This window comes from Cetorhinus maximus, chromosome 13 (genome assembly GCF_964194155.1).
Source record: "Cetorhinus maximus chromosome 13, sCetMax3.hap1.1, whole genome shotgun sequence".
In the NCBI taxonomy this organism is placed as follows: Eukaryota; Metazoa; Chordata; class Chondrichthyes; order Lamniformes; family Cetorhinidae; genus Cetorhinus; species Cetorhinus maximus.
This window is the reverse complement of record NC_135891.1, coordinates 89,000,943-89,023,744: the sequence shown is the minus strand read 5'-3', so window position 1 is coordinate 89,023,744 and position 22,802 is coordinate 89,000,943. Positions and strand designations below refer to the sequence as shown.

Here is a 22,802-nt window from a genome sequence, read left to right as displayed (position 1 = left end):
CATTTAACTTTACAGCAGAGGTCACTGGAATTAACCCACCCCGAGCATAAGATTGCTGAAGTCAAATGTCATTTCCTCTTCGAGAATTACAATTTCCAAACTGTGTCACTAGGGGGCAATCATTCTGACTTACTTGGCAACAGCAAGGGTCAGATATTGAAGTGCATAACAATGGTGTCAATTTATTGTTCAGCGATTTTTTTGCTTTAATGCTGCCTCAAAATTACAAATCGTTATAACTGGAAATATGTCCTAACAGGATATTAAAAATATTAAAATTGTAGGCAACATCATCGTTGAATTATTTAGTACCAGTGGGGAAAATGGCACTAAACCCAACAGACATTCATGTTGTGTGACATACTTATATTATTTTTAACACTGCAAGAAATCCAAATGCTGATCTGCAGTGTTGCCCAGATATAGGCCTTGCACAGTTACAAACCAAAAATAGTCACCAGAGCTCGATGCAAGAAACGTGGGTTTTCTGCTGTTTGACACGCCACCAGAAACCTCCTATAAATACCAACACACTCTGTCCTAACTTCCCAAAGACTGTCAGCTACCAAAAGGAAAACTAAAGGTGTAAAACTGGTCTACGCAAAGTAAAAACAGGCTTGTAGCAAATTGGCAACTGATTTTTTTCACTACATTGGTTTTTATTTTTCATTAGTTTGGAAAATATTGCCAAGTTTTAAATTACAAACTAAGTAAAAGTGACAGTGAGACTAGGAAACAAGTCTCCAAAAAGAGAGTTTCTATGAATTTCAGTGGAAAGAAAATTGGACATAGTGAAAATAATCTGCATTGGTTAGGTACAAACCTTTTTCGTGCAGTTGTCATTGACCAGTTTCACCCCAGAGTTTTGTTCATATTGTCATGTCCCTAAGACTTGAAAGAGATCATAATCTGTTTAAATCAAGCCTTACCTTTTTGCTTATTTAAAACGTGGACATTGAACCAAAAGATGGCTGCTAAAGGTCACATGATTCACAAGTTGGCTCAGTTTCTGGAAGTTTCCAGAAGTTATAGGACAAAAGCTTAATCCTCATCCTTGTGGAATCTCACATCTCTCATTGTGAGGACACATTACAATCAACAAAGCCAGGGACCAGCAGGCAACCTGTCTCCCCAGCCTGGTCCTGTAGCAAAAGGGAAGCCATCAAAACTTATTACACCCACAGAGGTGTTAAAATCCACCAGTTATCTCCTAAGGTGAACATGGATTTTGACCAGAGGAATAGAAACTAAGTCATTTATGGGCAACATCATATAATCCAAGCTTCTGGCCTTTGGAAAGTTTTAATATTACACTTCCAGACTTGCAGCTCAGTCTGCTGTTTAAACCCCAGCCTGCAAACATCAAAGCAGGACTCCAGGTTGATCAACAACCTGAATCAAGTCTGAGCCTCTTCAAAGTCTGTTTCTCTGAAAGGTTCCTGTCATCGCCTGCCTCACAGACTAAGTTTCTGTCTACCAACCTCATCTCACTGTGTCACCGTCAACTTTAAAGGAATTCTGCACAATCGTGCTTCAGCTAGCTGAACTGTAGCTCAGTCGTGGAGGAACCCTCACTGGACTCTGACTTTCTGGCAATCATGTGAACTGATACCCATATCTGTGGTGCTTTTTCTTTATCTGTGGTGCTTTTTCTTTAAGTTATTCATAGTTGTAAAAACTCCTCTTTCTAACCTTATTGTGTGCGAGTGTGTGCTTATGAAGTTGCGACCAATCCCTGGGTTTGAGTGTGTGAATAAATTATACTTCTGATTTAACCCTAAAGAGAGCTTGCTGCAGGTCACTTTAAAAATTGACCTCACAAACAGAGGGTTTCAAGAATTTCCTAATTCAAGAATTAAAAACAGCTCTGATTACTGTCAGATGGCGAGAAAAATAAAGGAGTTCGTTTTTGCCTCCCTCCTATGTCCATTACAATATTTAAAGAAATTTGGTGGCTATACAAGGACCCTCTGGGATCCCAGTCAAAAACTCATTCATTTAACATGGTGAGTATTACAATCCAGACAGGCTTCATTACACTAAGTGCAATGCGAATTTGAATGGTGAAATATGGCCCTTGTGGACTATGGGCCATTGTATCCCTCTGGTTTATTCATCCACTTAAAATAAACCTGCTGTTGATAACCTCAGAATAAATCTAATTGGTGCAACAGCACAATGTTATTGCCTCAACTAATTTTAAAAAAACACTCAGCTCCAATAGTTCCAGTGCACCAGGTGCAACAGAAGTATCAATAAGGAATGCATCAGGATTTCAAATGTACAGCAGTGACTACATTTCAAATGTGAAATACACACAGCAATGCAGTAATGGAAATTTAGGAATGCACAATATTGTAACAATGTATTGCAAATAGTATATTACAGCATGATCTCTCTAAAATGCATCAAAACCTGTGGAGCCAAACTACAGAAGTGATATTAATAATAAATTATGTTACTTTATTACAACCCATCTATTATTAAATGATACTACTCCAGTTTCCTCGTTTTAATTTTGAGCTCAAATTAAAGATGTTGCAGTGCATTTGATGTTATTAGTAGTTGTGAAACTTTTGGCTTGATAGTTTTACCGAATAACACCTCCTTCTTTCCTCGAGGGTAGCCCTAAGCTACACAGACCAGATACTCCCACATTTGATTCCTGGTCTGTGCTGGGCTAGTTATGGATCTTGCTAGGGCAGTAGGAGGAGAGCTATAATCCCCAATCAGGGTAAAAGGCGGGGGAAATCAAATCTGTGAGTAGACTTGCTCTCAGTATGTAGCTAGTCCAGCCTTTCTGAACGATTGGATTGTGCTTGGCTCTGACATTCCTCTGCAGTCAATTAGGCTAGTAAAACTAAGGTCACATATGACGAATGGCCACTTGGACAGGGAACCAAAGGGCATTCGGTGTCTGTGGTTCTGTGTTTCCCAGCACTTTTGTGAAAGGGCCAGCGGGGGGGACATGGGGGAGAGCAAGAAAACCCCTAAAATGGTCAATCAGGAGGAATAGCATCTTGCTGATTAAAATCTTCCCTCAATACTTTGCTTCATTGAAAAGAATCCAAGATGCCAAGTACAGTAAAGAAGGAAACGGTCCCTAACATATTTTGTACAGGACAGGAGTTAGTTTCCTCCCAGTTAAATATCTCAAATTGTTTGGCATAGCCTACAAAGGCTAAAACCAACGAGGCACAAAACAGACTTGGGAAGAATTCAAAGGCCTTCCACAAGACTGAGTGAGTACTCGCAACTTTAGATGAACAGAACATTGGAACTTGTTTTTGCCAATGGATTCACAATCCTTAGCAAATAGACCAATAAGACAATGGGTAGCAATGTCTTAGAACAATGCCTACTGACCTCTGAACCTCTGGGCCTGGGGTGGGTGGTGGGGGCGGGAAAACAACAAATTCTCTAATTTTCTTTCGGAATGCGAGGTCTCTCTTAATTTTTTTGCATGGCTATGCACAAGTATTAACTGAAAGGGGCTGACTTGCGCATGATCTGCATGGGAACTTTCAGAGTGTGGCGCACAATTTATAAGGGAATATTGATGGGAGTCAATCCAACGACTCTGACCACTCTCAACCCAATCCTCAGTAGCTGGGATCTCATCTACACAAAATTGCCACCAGTTCAGCTTTAACTCCGTCATCCTCACTCAAGAGAAATGAGGATAATTCTTCTTAACTGGTAACAGAACAGCCCAAAGTGAAGTTGGGCATCTTGGAAGCTGTCTATGCTCACTTAGTCAATTGCACATCAGAACTTTTTTTATCCTTTCACGGGACATGGACATCGCTGGCTAGGCCAGCATTTATTGCCCATCCCCAATTGCCCTTGAGTAGGTGGCGGTGAGCTGCCCTCTCAAGCTGCTGCAGTCCACAGTGCTGTTAGGAAGGGAGTTCCAGGATTTTGACCCAGAGACAGTGAAGGAACGGCGATATATTTCCAAGTCAGGTTGGTGTGTGGTTTGGTGGGGAACTTGCAGGTTGTGGTGTTCCCATACATCTGCTGCACTTGTCCCAGGCGGTTGAGGTCACGAGTTATTGAAGGTGCTGTTGAAAGAACTTTGGTGAATTGCTGCAGTGAATCTTGTAGGTGGTACACAATGCTGCCACTGTGCATCAGTGATGGAGGGAGTGGACGTTGGAGGTGGTGGATGGGATGCCAGACAAGCGGACTGCTTTGTCCTGGGTGGTGTCGAGCTTCTTGAGTGTTGTTGGAGCTGCACTCCTCCAGGCAAGTGGAGAATATTCCATCACACTCCTGAACTGTGCCTTGTAGATGGTGGACAAGCTTTGGGGAGGCAGGAGATGAGTTCCCTGCTCTTGTAGCAACAGTATTTATATGGCTGGTTCAGTTCAGTTTCTGGTCAATGGTAACCCCAGAAACAAAAACAAAAAAATCCGGAAAAACTCAGCAGGTCTGACAGCATCTGTGGCGATGAATACAGTTAACGTTTCGAGTCCGTATGACTCTTCACCAAAACCCCAAGAATGTTGATAATGGGGGATTCAGTGATGGCAATGCCATTGAATGTCACAGGGAGATGGTTGGTTTCTCTTGTATTGGGGATGGTCATTGCCTGGCGCTTGTGTGGCATGAATGAAGCTACAATTGGTGTCAATGCCCTTGGCTAGAAGGGGTGAGGAAATCAGACAGGCTGTCTATCCCTGAATGCTGTTAAATGTCTTTTGCTGGGAAGTGGGCAAGTGTGCAACTTGGCAAAAGGGCATGATTGAGATTGTAATGATGCTATTGAATAGCACCTTTCATGGTTCCCCATGAAAGACTGAACAGGCTGTGGATTTTTTCCCTAGTGAGGAGAATGCTGGGGGCGGAGAGGGTTGGCTGGTTGTGGGGAGGGCGAGTAACCGGACTGAGATCTTTAAAGTTATAAAGGGATTTGACAAAGTAGATGGTAAAAGATATTTTCACTTGTTGTGGAGTCCAAAGCTAGGAGCCATAATTATAAGATAGTTATTTATAAATCCAATTAAATACTTCAGAAGAAGCTTCTTTACTCAGGGAATGGTTAGAATGAACATGTTGCCACATGGAATAGTTGAGAGGAGTAGCATAGATGCATATAAGGGGGGGTAGGGACACAAGAAGAAAAAAGGCTTTCATGTAAAAAGCACTCTTCACAATCTGGTACATCTCAAAATGCTTTATAGACAGCAAAGTATGTAGGAACGCGATGGCTAATTTGAGCTCAGCATACTCCTACAAACAGCAGTGTGATAATGACAACATAACCTGTTTTTGGATGTTGATTGAGGGATAAACATTGGCCAGGACATTGGGGATAACACCCCTGCTCTTCTTCAATATAGTGCCATGGGATTTTTTACATCCACTGAGACAGACAGGGCCTTGGTTTAACCTCTCATCTAAAAGACGACACTTCTGTCATTGCAATGCTTGCTGAGTACTGCACTGGAGTGTCAGCCTTGATTTCAATGCTCAAGCCCTGGAGTGGGATTTGAACCTTGTAATTTAGAGGCAAGAGTGCTACCAACTGAGCCACAGCTGATCGTGACATGAGGGAGAAGGGTGCTCTTGTTGGGTTTGATGAAGTAGAGTTAGAGGAAGGTTTGTGTGGAGCGTTTACCTGTTGGGACAAATGTAAATTGCTGTAAATTCTAGGTAAGAATTAGGGGAGACACTGGTCCCAATTGAGAATTAACACTTTCAGAAAAGAGCACCACACACTTACATAACAGAAATCCTTAACTCTCTGTTTACTACAATCCCTTGCAAAGCTTCACAATTATTTTCAAACAACACATAACTGGAATCTCTCTGAAAGCCTGTGAATTATAAAGCCGCTTCCACCTTGGCCTGTGTCAATATACCTTGAATAGTCAAAACACAATTGGCCACAAAGGATCAAACTTGAAACAGTGCAAGGCCACAAGGAAAGGATCCGATTAAACTGCAGTTCAACCCAAACTGGGAACAACAAACAAAGAGAAAGAATGAGAGTGCATTGTTGATTTATATTGGTCTATCCACCCACAGTGAAGCAATTAGTAAAGCTACAATGAGGTCCTGCAATGTTGATTGCAGTTTGATGCTGATCCAGCTGGTGTTCTACAACAGACTCATTTGCAATCGTAACGTGCAAGTGCTCCTGGAATGTTTAGCATTTAGACTGAAGTGCGCCTGGCCAAGTAAGTAGCTATCTAATGTCCGGTAGGTACGTGCACTGCCATTTGATTCCAGGCCTGTGTTGAATTAGCTGTCTTCAGCTGGGTAAGTACGTTTAATGCTCAGGGGGGACGGAGAGGGGGGGAGGTGGTGCAGGTGGAGGGGAGGCTTGTGGAACTTAGCCAGGGCTCTTCTTCCTGCTCACAATCCAACTGCCCTTGTTGCAAAGTGCATCTGTGTGGATGTCAGGGGAGGATGGTTGGCAGACAGGAAACAGAGTAGGAATAAACCGTTCTTTTTCCGAATGGCAGGCAGTGACTAGAGGGGTACCGCAGGGATCGGTGCTGGGACCCCAGCTATTCACAATGTATATTAATGATTTAGATGAGGGAACTAAATGTAATATGAGAATAAAAATAAAAATATAAAATATAAAATAAAAATATAAAAATGAGGATGGTGTTGGGCTTGCCATGACGCCTCCTTCTAACCAAACATCATTAGACTAGGTAACAGAGAGCAGCCAGCACTCAAACATCTACATCCCTGCATGAGCCAATGGTTTCAAGTGGAGGAGAGGGATGGGAAAGTAGGGGGGGTGGGGGCGCGGAGGAGAGTCATTGGAATCAAGAAGGAATACAGATCTTCCAGCTCGCATTGACATCGTTAGAGTGCTCCAGAATTTCAAACGTTTATCTATAGGCATTTAACATAAGAATTTCCTTTCAGATTCTGCTTCACAAGGTTTACAATGGTTAAGATTAATTTGCCCATCTGGCAGGTTTCAGGAATAATGCGAGACCCGCCACCTTAAACTTTAGCCAAAACCTGAGCAAGACATTGGTTGATTCACAGCCAATGGTTATGCCCCCAGTGACAACAATCCTAACATTCTTTCCACCGTCATTACGGCAAAAATCTTGACACAACCCAGGGAAGCGGGAATGCAAAGAAAGCCTTTTGGGATTTGCATTAAAAACAAAAGCGTATTGACTCCAATGGCTGGGTCATTTGCACCGAATGATGGCCACATCCCCAAAAACATGCTTTGTGGCAAGCTTGCTATTGGCACAAGACCAACAGGTCGGCCACATCTGCCAAACAAGGACGTCTGTAAGCAAGTCTTCAAGTTGACCAGGATCAGAATCGATACATGGGAAGTCCTCACTGTTGACCGGAGTCCCTGGAGACAAGCAGTCAGGATGGGCGTGGAAAAAGCATAAGACAAAAGAAATGACCAGATGGCAGAAAAGAGAGCCCGCCAACTGCCAAATTGGCCCCTACAGCCACAACTAACAATGTTCAATCCAGAAGTGCCAAACACCCTGAACACAGTCCATCATCTCCTGAGGCAGATGGATGCCGGAGATTGAAGTATCATTAAGAATTTTCCATAAGCCCCACACTTCCCACTTACATCTTTACTTCTTGTCACATATTTTGGCCACAATGTCAACAGTTACCAAACAATTCACTGTCCAGCTGTCATGATGTGATTGCAGGCTCTGCCTGCCAGGTGGCAGTGTGGGGAAGTTTCTTCAGTTTTCTAACTCTATTGCCTTCTTGTAAATTTAAAGAAGTACAATTATAGTGGACAATACCATGAACAATTTCCCACTGATTTTATTCAGTTTAGTTTCCATGATATAGTAAAATGTATGGGGTTCATTTTGAGGAAAGGTGAAAACAGACGCTAGGTGAGTACTACGCTAATAAGACTATCTGTTCAAAAGTCTGGATTTTGTCCACAATTTGTCTGAGCAATTGCTGACTACATGCCTGGAGGCTCTAAAGCAGTGGCCTACACATGGAGCACTCAAACGCTGATTAGGAATAACTTTGGTGAAGCGGTCTATGTAGCCTCCATACACCCACTTCCAGTAAAGGTGTGGAGTCTGTTGACAGACAATGGCTTAGGGAATGAGAAAGAAGGCTCCGAGGAGGCACTGGAGGTCCTGGAGGAGGTGGTACAATGGAGGACTATCTTGTGCCCGCAAGGTGAGGGTGGGCGAAATGGAGGCCACAGCATTAACTAATGAAGCGGATATGGGAGGAGATCAGTAAGGAGGTCACAATCAGGAGCACTGGACACATGACCTGGCTCCAGTCCTGCAATCAAAATTGACAGTTTGACACTTCTCAATAAATTCACCATCACCATCACTCAACATACTCCAACCACTATCAGCCTATACATGCTGCCCTGTAGTTATTGACTCTCTGCTAAGGGAAATAGGTCCTTCCTATCCATTCTATCTAGGCCCCTTGTAATTTTATGCACCTCAAGTAAATCTTCCCTCAGCCTTCTCTGTTTCAAGCCGCAGCCTGTCCAATCTTTCCTCATTGCTAAAATTCTCCATTTCTGGCAGCTTCCTCATAAATCTCCTCTCTAATGCAATCACATCCTTCCTATAATGTGGTGACCAGAACTTACATATTCACAACTGTTCCTGATCCCTAATCCTCCAAAACTATCCTCATTCACAAGCACCATCACACACATCCTCCTATAGTGGCCACACACCTTGCACACTAACTCTTCTGGTTTTTTTTCGTTGCATGTTCCCAGTGGTAAGATCCACTTTTTCCTTCCCAGAGGAATTGGAAAAGGAGGAAGGGTCACTTCATTAGCCCCTCTCAGAGAATGGGAAGGAGAGTGAAGACGACGACACTGCCAATTGCCACTACTGGCACTGACATTAGCTCAGAAACTGGCACCTCACATACGTAAGGGTTAGATTAGAGGATTAGGAATCAGGAATAATTGTAGGTATGTAAGGAATCCAGAGTGGTCACATACATCTAGATGCTATTTCCCTTGCTTCGCTTCTGGCCATGGCATCTAGCACTTGTCTCATAATTACTCTCAGCATTGCCACTCCAAGGGGAGTGATCTTCTGGAGTTTGCATTTTTCTTCCCCCAATAAGGTCCCACTGAGCAGGTGCCAACTTGTTCTGGAATTGCTGTGGTTAAGATGGGTTAATAGTCCTGCTGTAGAGGGGCAGGACTTTGGTTTTGGATCAGACCCTGACATCAGGGTCAAATGGGCGTCCCAACCCTAGAATGTGTGGGAAACAGCCACCCAACAGTGATTTTCCCTCAATTGGCCAGCTGATGACCAGACTCACCATCAAATTAAGGATGCTGGGCATGCTCTCAAAGGTGGGGAGCTAGCAGGAAGTTATTCAGCTTGGAAAGAGCAGCATCCTGCAGTTCAGGTAGGAGGGAGGGAAAATGCCCCACTCCCCCAGGTAGGAAGGAGAGAAAGGGCCACCCCACCCCCTGGTCTTGCTGCTAAGGGGAGCCCCCGGGCCATGTTCTGTTAATAGGTCTGAAATAGGCCATTAATTTACCCACTGCCTGCTTCATCTTCCCTTCATCTTCCTCCTCCTAATTTTTTGTCCTCCTCCATGAGTGCCTCCTGATTTTGACCCTCTGGCACAATTACTAATGATTGATCTGGCTGATTTCTAATGATTGCCAAAGTTTGGAGCATGCAGCAAGTCACTACAAATCTGGAGTCCTCCAGTCCCTCCTCTTCCTCCCTCCTCCAGCGGCTGGTGCTGTTCTGCCTGGCCTCACCTCCTCCTCCTTTCTTCCCCCAGACCAAGTGCAAAATGCATAAGACCAGCTATTCCCTCTCTCCTGGTGACTCTGATAAGTTCTCCATTAAGGTACAGCACCCAGTCTCTTTAGGTGAATTCCTCAGGGAATTTCCAGAATAAATGTTGCTCAAGTGTTGGGGAAGTCTTGACAAAATGTCCTAGAAGTCTCGATGTATATCAAAATTTCTCTTCAAACACTGTGTAGTCAGTCAATCCCAATCAACAAGTGAACAGTGAAAGCTGAGCATGGCTTTAGATGGCGCTTGCAATCCGCACCAACAATTTCTTTACTCCTGATCAGCTGAAGAGGTCAATAATAGCAGAACTATCCAGAAAATGGAAGGTAGCTTCTTTAATGGGCAGGCGGAGCCAATTGGTAATCAGAGGCTTAATCATCCTTGGGCAGGTCACTTCTAGTGTGCACTTAAGCTCCTTTACCATTGTGCTTCCAAAGCAGGCTAACCAGGCAACTCAAGACCCCATCTTGGCCACCTCAAGGGCTCTCTAGTGCTTTAATTACAGACACTACACAAAGAAAATAGCCCCCATGGCGTGTGCTGGCAAATGTCAACATTGGAGTCTGAAATCGAAGTGTCACATTATAGAGAAGTTACAACACGGAAGTAGGTCATTTGGCTCAACCAGTCTATTCCTGTTAATCATCCACACAAGCTATAAACCTATTCAACTGCCTTGTTAATATATGTTCCCTTTTCCTTCGACTACCTATCTAAGCCATTCTTTAAATGATGACATAGCTTCTGCCTTAATCATTAACTCCAGTAGTGTACCCTATGGTGTCACAACACTTTGTATAAACAACATTCTCCTTTTCCCTGTCCTAAAACATTTTATATTTTATATCTATGTCCCCTTGTTCTAAATGCCTCAATCAGTGAAAACAGTCTGTTTCTACTGACTGTATCCCAAACCTCCATTAATTTAAGCAGCTCGATCACATCCCATCCCTTAAAATTGTGTTCTAAAGATATCAAATTTTATTACAGTGCTGTTGATATAACTTTGGTGATAGTAATATCTTCGCTAGTATGATGTACTTTCACATCTCTTCATCAAAACCAATGGTAAGTGGGTAATTGGATGTATAACCTAGTCTAATTTTCTTCAGCAGTAGTGGAAATCCACATTTCCTTAAGTGACCATTAACTGACCGCAGGATTTACATCTCTTTCTTGTGCATGAATGCACAGGGCTTTGTAGTTGTAATGCCTATTACATCAGTGCTGCTCAATCTCTAACCTACTCATTATAAAGGAATATGTCTCTGTATTTTCCACAAATGACATGATGCAAAGTGGCATTGGATAGTAAAATAAAACAGTAATCATGCTTCAAAAAGCACTTCATTGGCTGAAAGCACTTTTGGAACACCCTGAGGTAATGAAATATCTTATATAATTACAAGTATTCCTTTTTCTTTCAGTCATTCTTTGGAACCAACACCATAAAAGCATCATGGAGACCTCCCTTATTGAGATATATGTCTTTGCATTGTTTGATGCAAAGAGCTGATTCTGTCAAATACCAACGAGCACCACAGCCTTTATTTCCTCAAGTAATATTTGGCCAGCATCGCTGGCTCACAGAGCCTTTCTCCCAAAACCAGAGAAGGCCAGCAACAAACTTAAAGTGTCAATCACAACTTTTGAATAGTTGCTTACACTCTGTCATTTGAGTGTTGCTGCTGGGGCCCTGACCTTTTCCTGTTGTGTAAATGGGAATAGGACTGAAGCACCAGGAGTATACGGACACAATGTGGAATCACAAGATAATTACAGATGAGGAAAGCTATTTCACCCAACTTAGCTTATCTATCCAGAAATATCCTCAACTGCCTTTATTTTAACATCAGTCTGGAGGGGCTGAATGGCTACCACGTAATTAAATGATGCTAGGGTTTTCAACTCCACTCCTCTATCTGAAACTCCATTGCACATGTTGTTTCCCAAAAACAGATCAGACACTGGGAATTCTGTGGCGAGAAACTCATCTCCTAACTCCCCAAAGCTCATTGACCATCTGCAAGGCACAAGTTAGGAATGTGATAGAAGATTCTCCACTTGCCTGGGTGAATGCCTCTCCAATAACACTCAAGAAGCTTGACACCTTTTAGGACAAAGCAGCTCGCTTGATTGACAGTCCATCCACTGCCTTAAACATTCACTCCCTCCCTCCACAACCAGTGCAGAGTGTACTATAGACAAGAGGCACTGCAGCAGCTCACCAAGGCTCCTTCGATGGCCCCTTCCAAACCCATGACCTTTATCACCTAGAAGGACAAGGGCAGCAGATGCATGGGAACACCACCCTGTGAGGTCCCCTCCAAGCCACACACCATCCTGACTGGGAACTATATCACTGTTCCTTCACTGTCACTGGGTTAAAATCCTGGAATTCCCCGTGAGTGTACCTATGCCATACAAACGTCAGTGGTTCAAGAAGGCGGCTCACCACCACGTTCTCAAGGGCAGTTAGGAATGGGCAATAAACACGGGTCTAGCCAGCAACGCCCAGATCCCATGAATATAAAATCACAATTCATATGAAGAATTTTCTGATATCAGTCCAATATTTACCTTTGTGCTACTGGGGCTGGAGCCTTTGTCCTACTCATAATTTAATTCAAAGTAGTTTTCCTGATTAATTTTCTCAGTACCATTGAGATGACCTCTGTCTCAATAACTTTTACCTTCCCTTCACTGCCCCAACTTTCAAAGGTTTATTAAATATCTTTCACTTCAACTAAATTCGTGAATCAGTCTCTTTAGTCGACTCTAAATTTCTTCTTTTTCCTACTTGGTGCCGGCTTCCAGTTATCTGAGCAGTAAAGCACCTAGAGGCTCATTTCAATGAGAAGGATGCTATATAAATACAACTTATATTATTAAACTGAGGCCTTAGTCCTAGGTCTTGATCCTGGGAAGGGAGCAGAGACCTTTGGAGTGCACTGAAGTTATTGGCAGAAGGGGAGGAGGTGGAAGTTGCTGATAGTTACAACAAAGTTCCCTTTGCACTGTGTTCTTAGTTACAATTTTGGATCCAAATCAAGTGATTGTATCAGAGTTAATAATGTAACCAGTTATTTCTGCAAAGTGAACTGCTGGGAACAGAAGGACCATTGATTTCTGTACATTCACTGCCTCCGGTTCTCACCGTAAGCTTAAATAGAAACTACTCTCCATGATAAACCTTAGAAATAACTCAATCCATCTTGCTGGAAAATCAAGCCAGATAGAATGTATTTTATCACGGTCAGTAACCCATCATTTGAGATAACTCACTGGACACATCAGTTGCTATGTGAAGGCATGTGGGTCCTTGCTAATATAATCAAAGAATTGTTACAACACAGAAGGAGGCCATTTGACCCATTGTGTCTGCACCAGCTCTCTGAATGAGCAATTCACCTAGTGCCATTCTCCCACCTTCTCCCCATAACCCTGTACATTCTTCATTTTCAGATAACAGTCTAGTTCCCTTTTGAATGCCTCAATTGAACCTGCCTCCACCATTCTCAGACAGTGCTTTCCAAACCTTAATCACCTGTTGCACAAAAAAGATTTTCTTCATGTCACTTTTGCCAATTACTTTAAATCTGTGCCCTCTCATTCTCAATCTTTTCATGAGTGGGATCAGTTTCTCTTGATCTACTCTGTCCAGACCTCTCATGATTTTGAATGCCTCTGTCAAATCTACTCTCAGCCTTCTCTTCTCCAAGAAAAGCAGTCCCCACTTCTCCAATCTATCTTCATAACTGAAGTTCCTTATCATGGAACCATTCTCGTGAATCTTTTCTGCACTCTCTCCAATGCCTTCACATCCTTTCTAAAGTGCAGCACCCAGAACTGGATGCAAAGCTCCAGCTAAACTAATGTCTTATACAAGTTCAACATAACCTCCTTGCCCTTGGACTCTATGCCCCTATTAATAAAGCCTAAAGGTACTATATGCATTATTAACCATACTCTCAACCTGTCTTGCCACCTTCAACGATTCATGCACATATTCACCCAGGTCTCTCTGCTCTTCATCCCCTTTAGAGCTGTCCCCTTTATTTTATATTGTCTCTCCACGTTCTTCATACCAAAATGAATCACTTCACATTTTTCCACATTGAACTTCATCTGCCACCTGTCCCCCCATTTCACCAACTTGTCTCTGTGCTATCCCTCTCACACTTCACAATGCTTCCAAGTTTCATATCATCGGCAAATTTTGAAATTGAGCCCTTTACACCAAGGCCTAGGTCATTTACATATGTCAGGAAGAGCAATGGTCCTAACATTGACCCCTAGGAAACTCCACTATAAATCTTCCTCCAGTCTGAAAGACATCCATTATCCACTACTCTGTTTTCTGTCACTCAGCCAATTTCATATCCATGTTGCTACTGTCCCTTTTACTTCATGAGCTATAACTTTGCTCACAAGTCTGTTGTGTGGCACTGTATGAAATGCTTTTTGGAAGTCCATGTACACCACATCAACAGCATTGCCCTCACCTCTGTTACCTCATCAAAAAAACTCAAGGAAGTTAGTTAAACACGATATTTCCTTATCAAATCCATGCTGGCTTTCCTTAATTAACCTGCATTTGTCCTTATGACTATTAACTTTGTCCCAAATTATTGTTTCTAAAAGTTTCTCTCTCACTGAAGTTAAACTGGCTGGCTTGTAGCTGGTGGGTTTGTCTTTATCCAAGTGTAATGAATGCATTACAATTTTATGGTAAATGTGCAATGCTGACCCAAATAAGGGAAATGTAAGAGGAATTGTTTGATGAGAAAGACCCTGTGACTTATTTCAAAATGTAGTGAGCGATTCCAATTTTTTCCAAATAGCTCACTGATTAAATAAACTTGCTTCCCAGGGCGATGTTGGACACAAAGACCAGGATTTCCCAAGTTTGATTCCCAGCTCGTGTAGGGGTTCTGATTGTATGAGAGAGAGCAATTGTGCAATTGGCCTCAGTGCCCCTGGGCTAAGGAAGAGGTAAAAATCAGAAAAGATTCCTGCTTCTGACCACTATCCAATGAGCCTGTTAAAAAATAGCCACCAGGTGAAGATAGAAATGGGCTCAGCTATATAAGTGATAACCCTATAATCAAATAACTTAAGAGGCCATCCACTGAAGCAGCTGCAGCAAATGCTAGCATCAATGGAGGCAGATGCTACAGGATATCTACTTCATCGTACCCCAGCAAAAATCAGAGCCGGAGGGGTGAAAATAGGGTAAATTTCTACGAGTAAATCAAGAGAAATAGTTTCTTGCTGATGGCTAACTAGACAAATACAAATCTTCCCTCAATAATTTGCTTCATTGGAAAATATCCAATATGTTGGGTAGAGCAGAGGGAAGCAATCGATAAACAGTTCTCGCAAAGGCAGAAAGGAGTTGGCTTCTTTCCAGAAGGAGCCTGAATAAAATCAGATTGTTGGCATGGCCTACAAAGGCCAGGGATGCAAAAATAGAGCTGGGAGGAAACTAAGAAAATAAAAGCAGCATTTCGAATGGCTCAGTGGGGTAAATGCACTTTCTGGCTTGGTGCTGAGCCACAACTGTGAAGAAGAATCCCAGATTGGATCCCCTAGCAAGTTAGCCAACCTTGGCCAAGGCTGCAACTGGACAAGCACCATTAGATTCTGTGCCCTGAGCCAGGGACAAAAGAGAGGAAAACCAGTTCCTGCTCCCGGCTGCAAGAATGTGGATACTGGTTGAAGACAAGATGCTGCTTGGTTACGATGCCCTTTATTTGCCCACAATCAATATTCAGACTCACATGGGAAGATTGACTGCCTTGGCTGGGTGAAATGAGGATGAAACCTGTGCACCTGTGTTCCAGGAAGGGTCAGCACCTTCAGATGAGGAGAGAGAAAAGCAAACTGAAGGATCCATTAATGTATTTTCAGATCAGGATAATGGAAAAGTTATTGGAATGCTTGGAGGCTCTCTTCAACCTCCTCCCCCATCCTAAAGCCTGGGGATGCTCAACACAGATCAAAGTGGCTCAGTGAGTCACACTCGTGCCTCTGAGTCACAAGGTTCCAGGTTCAAGTCCCACTCCAGGGTTTGACTACAACGATCAAGGCTGGCACTCCAGTGCAGTACTGAGGGAGTGGAGGTGTTATCTTTTGGATGAGATATTAAACTGAGGACCCACCTGCCCTTTCAGGTGGATCTAAAAGATCCTATGGCACTATGAAGAGGAGTAGGGGAGTTATCCCCAGTGACTTGGCCAATATTTCTTCCTCAATCAACATCACAAAAAGAGATTATCTGGTCATTAACAAGTTGCTATTTGTGGGAGTTTGCTGTGTGAAAATTGGCTGTCACATTCCCTACATTGCAATAGGAACTACATTTCCAAAATACTTCATTAGCTGTAAAGTCCTTTGAGATATTCAGTAGTTGTGAAAAGTGCTATATAAATGCAAGTTTTTATTTCTTAATCCATTCGCGTTACAGTGTGAGAAACACAAGGGTGTTGTTCAAAGAAGAAGCAGCGACCACCTCATTCAATACGGGCCAGACTTTCAGGCAGCTAGTGTCAGACTCTCTCATCAAAAGTTAAACAGGAATGGGAAAACTACATTCACAGCACGACCTACCTCCTGGGCAAAAGCTGGGAGGTGATAAAGTCCAGTATAAACAACGTGTGCCAAACTGACCTGAAAGTTGGATTGGCTACATTTTCACTATGGCACTGGTATAAAAAATGGCTCAGAAATCAACTTAGTTAAAGGAATAAAGTTCTTGGGTCCTCAAAACCACAGCAAGAGTCATCCCAACAATCTGTTTTTAGCAAACCCGGTACATCGGTTAAAACAGCAGTAATAAATACATTCTATTTTACATAGAATGCAAATGATCGAAATAGTTAGGTACTTTGAGGCTTAGCAACCTTCTTGTATGATCTTAACAACTATCTCTCATCATATCCAGCTATATCTGCTCCCTTTTTGAAGTAATCTATACGACCAGTTTCAATGAGTTTCCCTGGTAATTCCCAAGCCTGGTTCAGATCAGCAAAGACCGGGACCTTTCCTGGTCTGTATGGTTGAATTTCAGTATGAGACAGTATATTTACCTATTAAGCTGTTGAGCAAAGTACAACTTCATATTGGCTCACTACGGCCCATTCACTCTGAAATACCTTCCTCCATTAAGAAGATAAATTGTGCAATACATGTCAAGACGCCATTTAACATTTAATAATCCGAGTGAAATTCTAGTACTTAGAAAATAGGAGCCACCTGAACCGGAGGACGGGTGACCCAGGTGAAACACAGGCGCTGGTTAAAGTTTGTTACTCATCACCATGGAAACCACTCCTCTGTGCTGTCCTGATTGGTGCAATTGAGTTCTCCATCACTTCTGATTGGCTCAGTTACACGTCATGTTAACTTGATATATTTCAATGAGATGAAATTGGCATTAAAATTAAAACAATGACTGGCAACAGCTTTAGAAAACAGGTTTCACTCCGATTCATTTCTGTTAAAGTTATAGAAAATTATAGTAAAAAAAAAACGTGCTTTCCAACTTGTTCTATTAACTCCAAGCTTCACTAATTTATTTTTTTTAAAAGTTAGCTTATTCTTTCTCTAATATATATTTGTCGAGGAAAATGCAAAACTTGTGCTGAAAAACACATTAGTAAAAACGCTCTGGGAATACAGAAATTGAAAAATAAATAGGTATCAAAGACGTGTCAGCCCAGGGGTTTCCGCAATTGGACCTTTGTAAAATTGGTTATTCTAAGTGAACAGTGGAAGGATTAAAAGACAAGCCCCTCTGCAAATCCCAATGGGTTTATGTAAAACTTAAAGGAGCCCAGCTGACTGGGTTACATTCAATGACTAAAATTGTTTTCACTACAAGTTTGAGGCACCCATTCCCCTCTGTTTGTATAACTTCTAATTTACACGTTATAACCTCTTTCATTGATACCTTGAATCATGGTAATTTATGTTATTAATATTAATATAAATGTCTCTTTGTTCCCTGTTTGTTTCGGTAAAATCATTCGGGGGTTTTTTTTTTTACCTGTTTTCCTGAAACCGCGAATGGCCGCGAACTTTGATCCGGCTCCAAGCGAACTTTTTCCTAAACAGAGGAGAGGGGGGAGATCAAACCTTTTCGTTCCCCCTGATCGGTTTTAAAAGACTGTAAATTCGCAGCAGGCTCCAGATTTTGGAGGGGAATCATTCGCCAAATAAACAGCCGAGGGCTGGCGGTGCAAGGAAACTGAACCCCCTTGTTAGCCGAGTTTGAAACTTGACTCCACAGGAGAGAGAGAAAAAAAAGTTTCAAATTTGCAAAGAACTGTCATGTACATACGGCAGTGGAGGGGGGGAGTATTGATTGACACTCAATTTGACCAATGCCGATGCAAACTGTGGCTGCCAGAGGGCAATCAGCACCGAACAAGGGCGGGCCCTAAGCAGAGAACTGTCTGAAAAGGCCGAGTTTCAATTTTGCCAGTTTACTTTTTTTGCTTTCGGTACGCTTCCTTTCGCCAGCCAAATTCTTCCTTCCCTAATGTACCCACTAAACTCAGCACTTAATTAAATTAGCATTAGGCCTTGTGGTGCTAATAATTTCTGAATGAATGTTGCAGAACACGTTTTACACGTCCTGCTTTATATCCTTTCCCCTCCCAAACCATGATCAGATTTTTCCTGTTTCCCACATATTCTTTTACCAGATTCCGGTGTATTTATTTACACAGAAGTGCAAACACACTAAGTTAAAATGTAGGAATAAAGACACTTTCCACCCACCGGGAGTACATCAGTTATAGGGACTGCACCTTTTCCTTGCACTTTGATAACCTCCTCGCTGTCCAGCAAACCTTGAGATTGGTTGGAAATAACTTCAAATACAATTAAACACTGTTTGGGGACCTATTATTATTTTATTATATTATTCCAAAATGATTTAGGGATTATATCATCACGTGCATGTATACATGCGTATCCAGGGTGCCACATCAGGCAGTACTGCACTACATCTGTTTACCAAATGAACATTATATCATTCTGTCATACGCATGGAGAGATGTGGAAGATCACACTCGATGAAAGCTCCAGTATCTGAGTCATAAAGTGTGATTATTTCAGACTTCTGGGAATTACAGGACATAACACCTACCACTTTCACAGGGTCACTTATATCGGAAGGGGTTTGCAAATTGGGCCAGTTTCCATTGGTATGAAACTATCCAGAAAATTGAAGAGTTACCACGAAAATTGGTTGCATAATGTTAGCTTGTCTCAGCTTGTAACATTCTTGCCCTCTTGCATGAGAAGCCTGTAAGTCTCCATGCCGTAATGCAGGCTGACCCTCCAGGGAAAGGCTGCATTGTCAGATGCGCTATCTTTTCCATGCGATATGAAGCCTGGTAAGTTGGATGTAAACAACCCCATCCTGATGGCTTAAGAAGAGTTGCAACAGTTTGCATTTATAGTGATTTCAATGCAAAAAAAAAAAATCCCCAAGGTGCTTCATAAGTAGGTGCATGGAAAACATAGTGAGCCTGGAGAGTTTAAGTGAGTGACTGGAAGGCTGGTTGAAGAGATAGGTTTTGGGGTGAAGGTGCATTGGGTCAGAGAAATAATGGGGCTAGAAAAGTTACAGAGATCGACTGGGGTGAGGAGCATGGATTGAAGTTAGTTGTGTTATGACTGCTGAATGTTACAAGATGGCTGTGTTTTAATCTGTCTTTTTCAATTCATGGTAAAATGGAACAGTTTGGAGTGGGTTATGTGACTTCCTACGAAATTTGCCTGGAGACAAGTCCATGTGACCTCGTACTAAATCTGCCCAGAGACAAGCCTATGTGAGCTGGTTGCCATAGGGCCCAGGTCGAAACTTATTGAAAGTAAGGCGCAAGCTTTAACACCTGGAGACAAAAAAGGAGGCACTGTTCTTGCTGTGTACAGACTCACATGATCTCAGAGGCAGTCAGACTGAGAAATTTGGGGGAAGAAGACCAACAACAGGTGCTGCTATATCAAGCAGGGAAAAGGGGCTGTTTTTTGGGTTAATCACCAAGCAGAGTGCTAGTGAGGATGAATTCTCAGTTCAAAGTAATGAAACTGATGTTAAATACCACAGAATCACCAGAAGGAAGCTTGCTACTGGAAGTACATTTGAGTATGCTTAGAATTTAGAGAGAAGGGGGCTTTGTTTAAAAGGACACTGAAAGATTCACCCTTGTGGGGCAGGAGAGAAATCCTGTTAAAGCTGGGATGGAGCTTAGGACTTTAACATCAAGACTACATTCCTTCTGAGAGCATGGTGTAATGTATAATTATGGCATGGGGTTTCAGTTGTGTTAAGAAGTTAATAGAGAATACCTTTTCTGTAATTTAGTGTATTAGTTGCCTTATTAAGTAATTTTTAGTCTGTTAATTTTTTGTTTGTTACAGTAAAAGTCTTAATATGTGAAATCTTTTTGTGTGATCCTTTGAGTTGGTCACTGGGAAATCCACATCTCTTTTTTGAAAAGTTATGGGGATTGTAATAATAGCTTCAGACTTCCCAAAGTTTAGCTGGAGGAATCACAGAAGGAGGCCATTCTGTCCATCAAGTCTGCAAAGAGCAATCCAGTTTATGCCACTCTTGTCTTTTTTCCATATCCCTGAAATTTTTTCTCATTCAAATATTCACTCAATTCCCTTTTGAAGGTTTCTATTGAATCTGTTTCTACCACCCAATCAGGCAGTGTATTCCAAATCCTAATTACTCATTCGTAAAAAAAATCTCCCTTATGTTGCCTCTGGTTCTTTTGCCAATCACCTCAAATCCATTACCCTCTGGAACTGTTTCTCTTCATTTGTTCCATCTAAACCCTTCATTATTTCATGCACTTTTATAAAATCTCCTCAAATCTCCTCCGTTCTAAGGAGAACAAGCCCGGTATCTCCAATCAATCCACATAATTGTATTACCTCATTCCTGGTACCATTCTATTGAAGTAAGAGCAAAATACTATGGATGCCGGAGATCTGAAATAAAAATATAAAATGATGGAAAAATTCAGCAGGTCTGGCAGCATCTATGGAGAGAGAAAAGTAGTATTAATATTTCGAGTTCAATATGGCTCTTCTTCGGAATTTGGGCCATTCTAGTTAATATCTTCTCCAAAGCCATCACGTCCTTCCCAAAGTTTGTGCCCAGAATTGAACACACTACTGAACTAGTGTTTTATGTTGGTTTAGCATAACCTCCTGGCTTTTCTGCTGGATGCCTTGATTTATGAGTCCCAAATGCTTTATTAACTGCTTTGTTCACCTGCCATGCCACCTTCAAAGCCCTTCCAAGATGTTCTGTTCTTGTACCTCCTTTAAAATTAGGCCACTTAGCTTCTATTGCCTCTGCAAGCTCTTCGTACTGAAATGTTTCATCTCACACTTTATTGCGTTAATTAAGATTCATCCAAGACTTGATGTCAGAGAAGCAGTACAGAGTTGGTGGAGGCTAGGAGAGTTGGTCCAGATTTAGAGCAGGGTGCAAGCAGGGAATGTGACTCCATGTCTATGGATGATGCTGCAGCAAATGGCAGCAAGTAAATTAGGAAAAGGAGGGCGCAAAGGATGGCTTCCTGGGGAACACTGCAGGAAACATTGCAGGGTTGGGATGAGAAATCATTGCTGAACATGCTTTGATAGGTAAGTGTGCAATCAAGTGAGAACGGTCCCATGGAGATAGACAACAGAAGAGAGGTGTTGGAGAGGGATGGCTTGGTCAACTGTATTGATTGCTGCAGAGAAGTCAAGGAGTGCAAGGAGGAATAGTCACCAGAGTATGAGAGGAGATTAGTGTTATTTCAGTGCTGACAGAGGGAAACCCAGACCCTGAGGAAAGATATTAGACCTGAAATGGTAACAAGTTTATTTCTCTCCGCATATATCGACTGACCTGTTTTTATCTTTCCAGCGTTTTGTGTTCTTATTTCAGATTTTTAGCATTGCGGGTTTTTATTTGTGAGTTTTGCACCTGTACTGATCAACATGTCCCCCTCAAATCAACACCATCAAAAACACAATAGCATGTTATTCATCTCATTTAAAATTGGCAGGATCTCAATATGTGTAAGTTGGCTGTGGTTTTTTTTGCATAACACCAGAGACTACAATTCAAAAAGGATTAATTGGATGAGATGCACTTGGGATGTCTTGAGGACAAAAGGAGCCATGTTATAAATGCAAGGGTTTTTCTTTTCACTTTTCCTATCTCTTTTTTTCTCAAAGTAGTTAGGCAAAAAATCTGAGCGTGCTCAACCCTGACTGTCTTTTTCCCAATGCTAGAGGCTAGATCTTGTCCTTTTTCCTGTTTGGTTGCAATGAAAGTCTGAAGCTGTGCAAAATAGTGCAAAGCTTCCGGTTAAACTGGTTCATGTATTTGATTTCATTCAAAACATTTTATCTTTTGCTACTCCTCACAAAAGCCAAAGATAAGATAGATTTTCTTGGTGTTTTTATTATTGCTTTAGAAATTATTCTAATGATACAATCATTTTGACATTGTCAGTATGGCTTTAATTTATTTTTGCATGCCTGTGTCTGACCTAGTGTTTTCATTGCTAAACATTCTCCCCTCAGCCCTTTCCCTTATTTGTCAGCCTTGCCTCATTGGTAGCAATGTCTCCTTTGAGTTATAAATTCAGAGAGTTCAGCCTGTTGCAATGACAACATACCGGACGGGTTTCTACTTGAAACAGATAACTTTCCTACAAGGAGCTCTTTAGAAGCTACTTGCTTGAACCAGGTCCACAGCTAGAAAGCTCTGGCACTGGATTACCTGCGCGTATGGCTCATTCGTCAAGAGCATGACTCCTAATAGGCAGTAGGAAAAGCCTACTTCACTACCTTAAATCACTAAATTTGCTCCCCCTCTAGTTTTTTTAATATTTCTTAATTACAAAGAACATTTTAATACACAACATGGGCATATATACAGGTCAGGTGATTAAAGGTTAAGTGTCTGAAGTGGTCTGCTTATTTGAT

The 22,802-nt window shown here is 42.0% G+C and overlaps 1 protein-coding gene across 2 annotated transcripts in view; it reads right to left on the bottom strand.

The window, feature by feature from the left end:
- tnfaip8l1 (tumor necrosis factor, alpha-induced protein 8-like 1) overlaps positions 1-18,119 on the bottom strand; it is a 55,455-nt gene extending 37,336 nt beyond the window's left edge. The window contains exon 1 of one of the 2 annotated variants that reach the window (XM_078555705.1): positions 17,836-18,119. The gene's annotated coding sequence lies outside the window, so the exon portion shown is untranslated. Of the gene's footprint in view, positions 1-16,876; positions 16,900-17,835 lie in introns of those variants that run through there. The other variant, XM_078555709.1, reaches the window with a different exon arrangement.
- Positions 18,120-22,802: the final 4,683 nt, after the last annotated feature.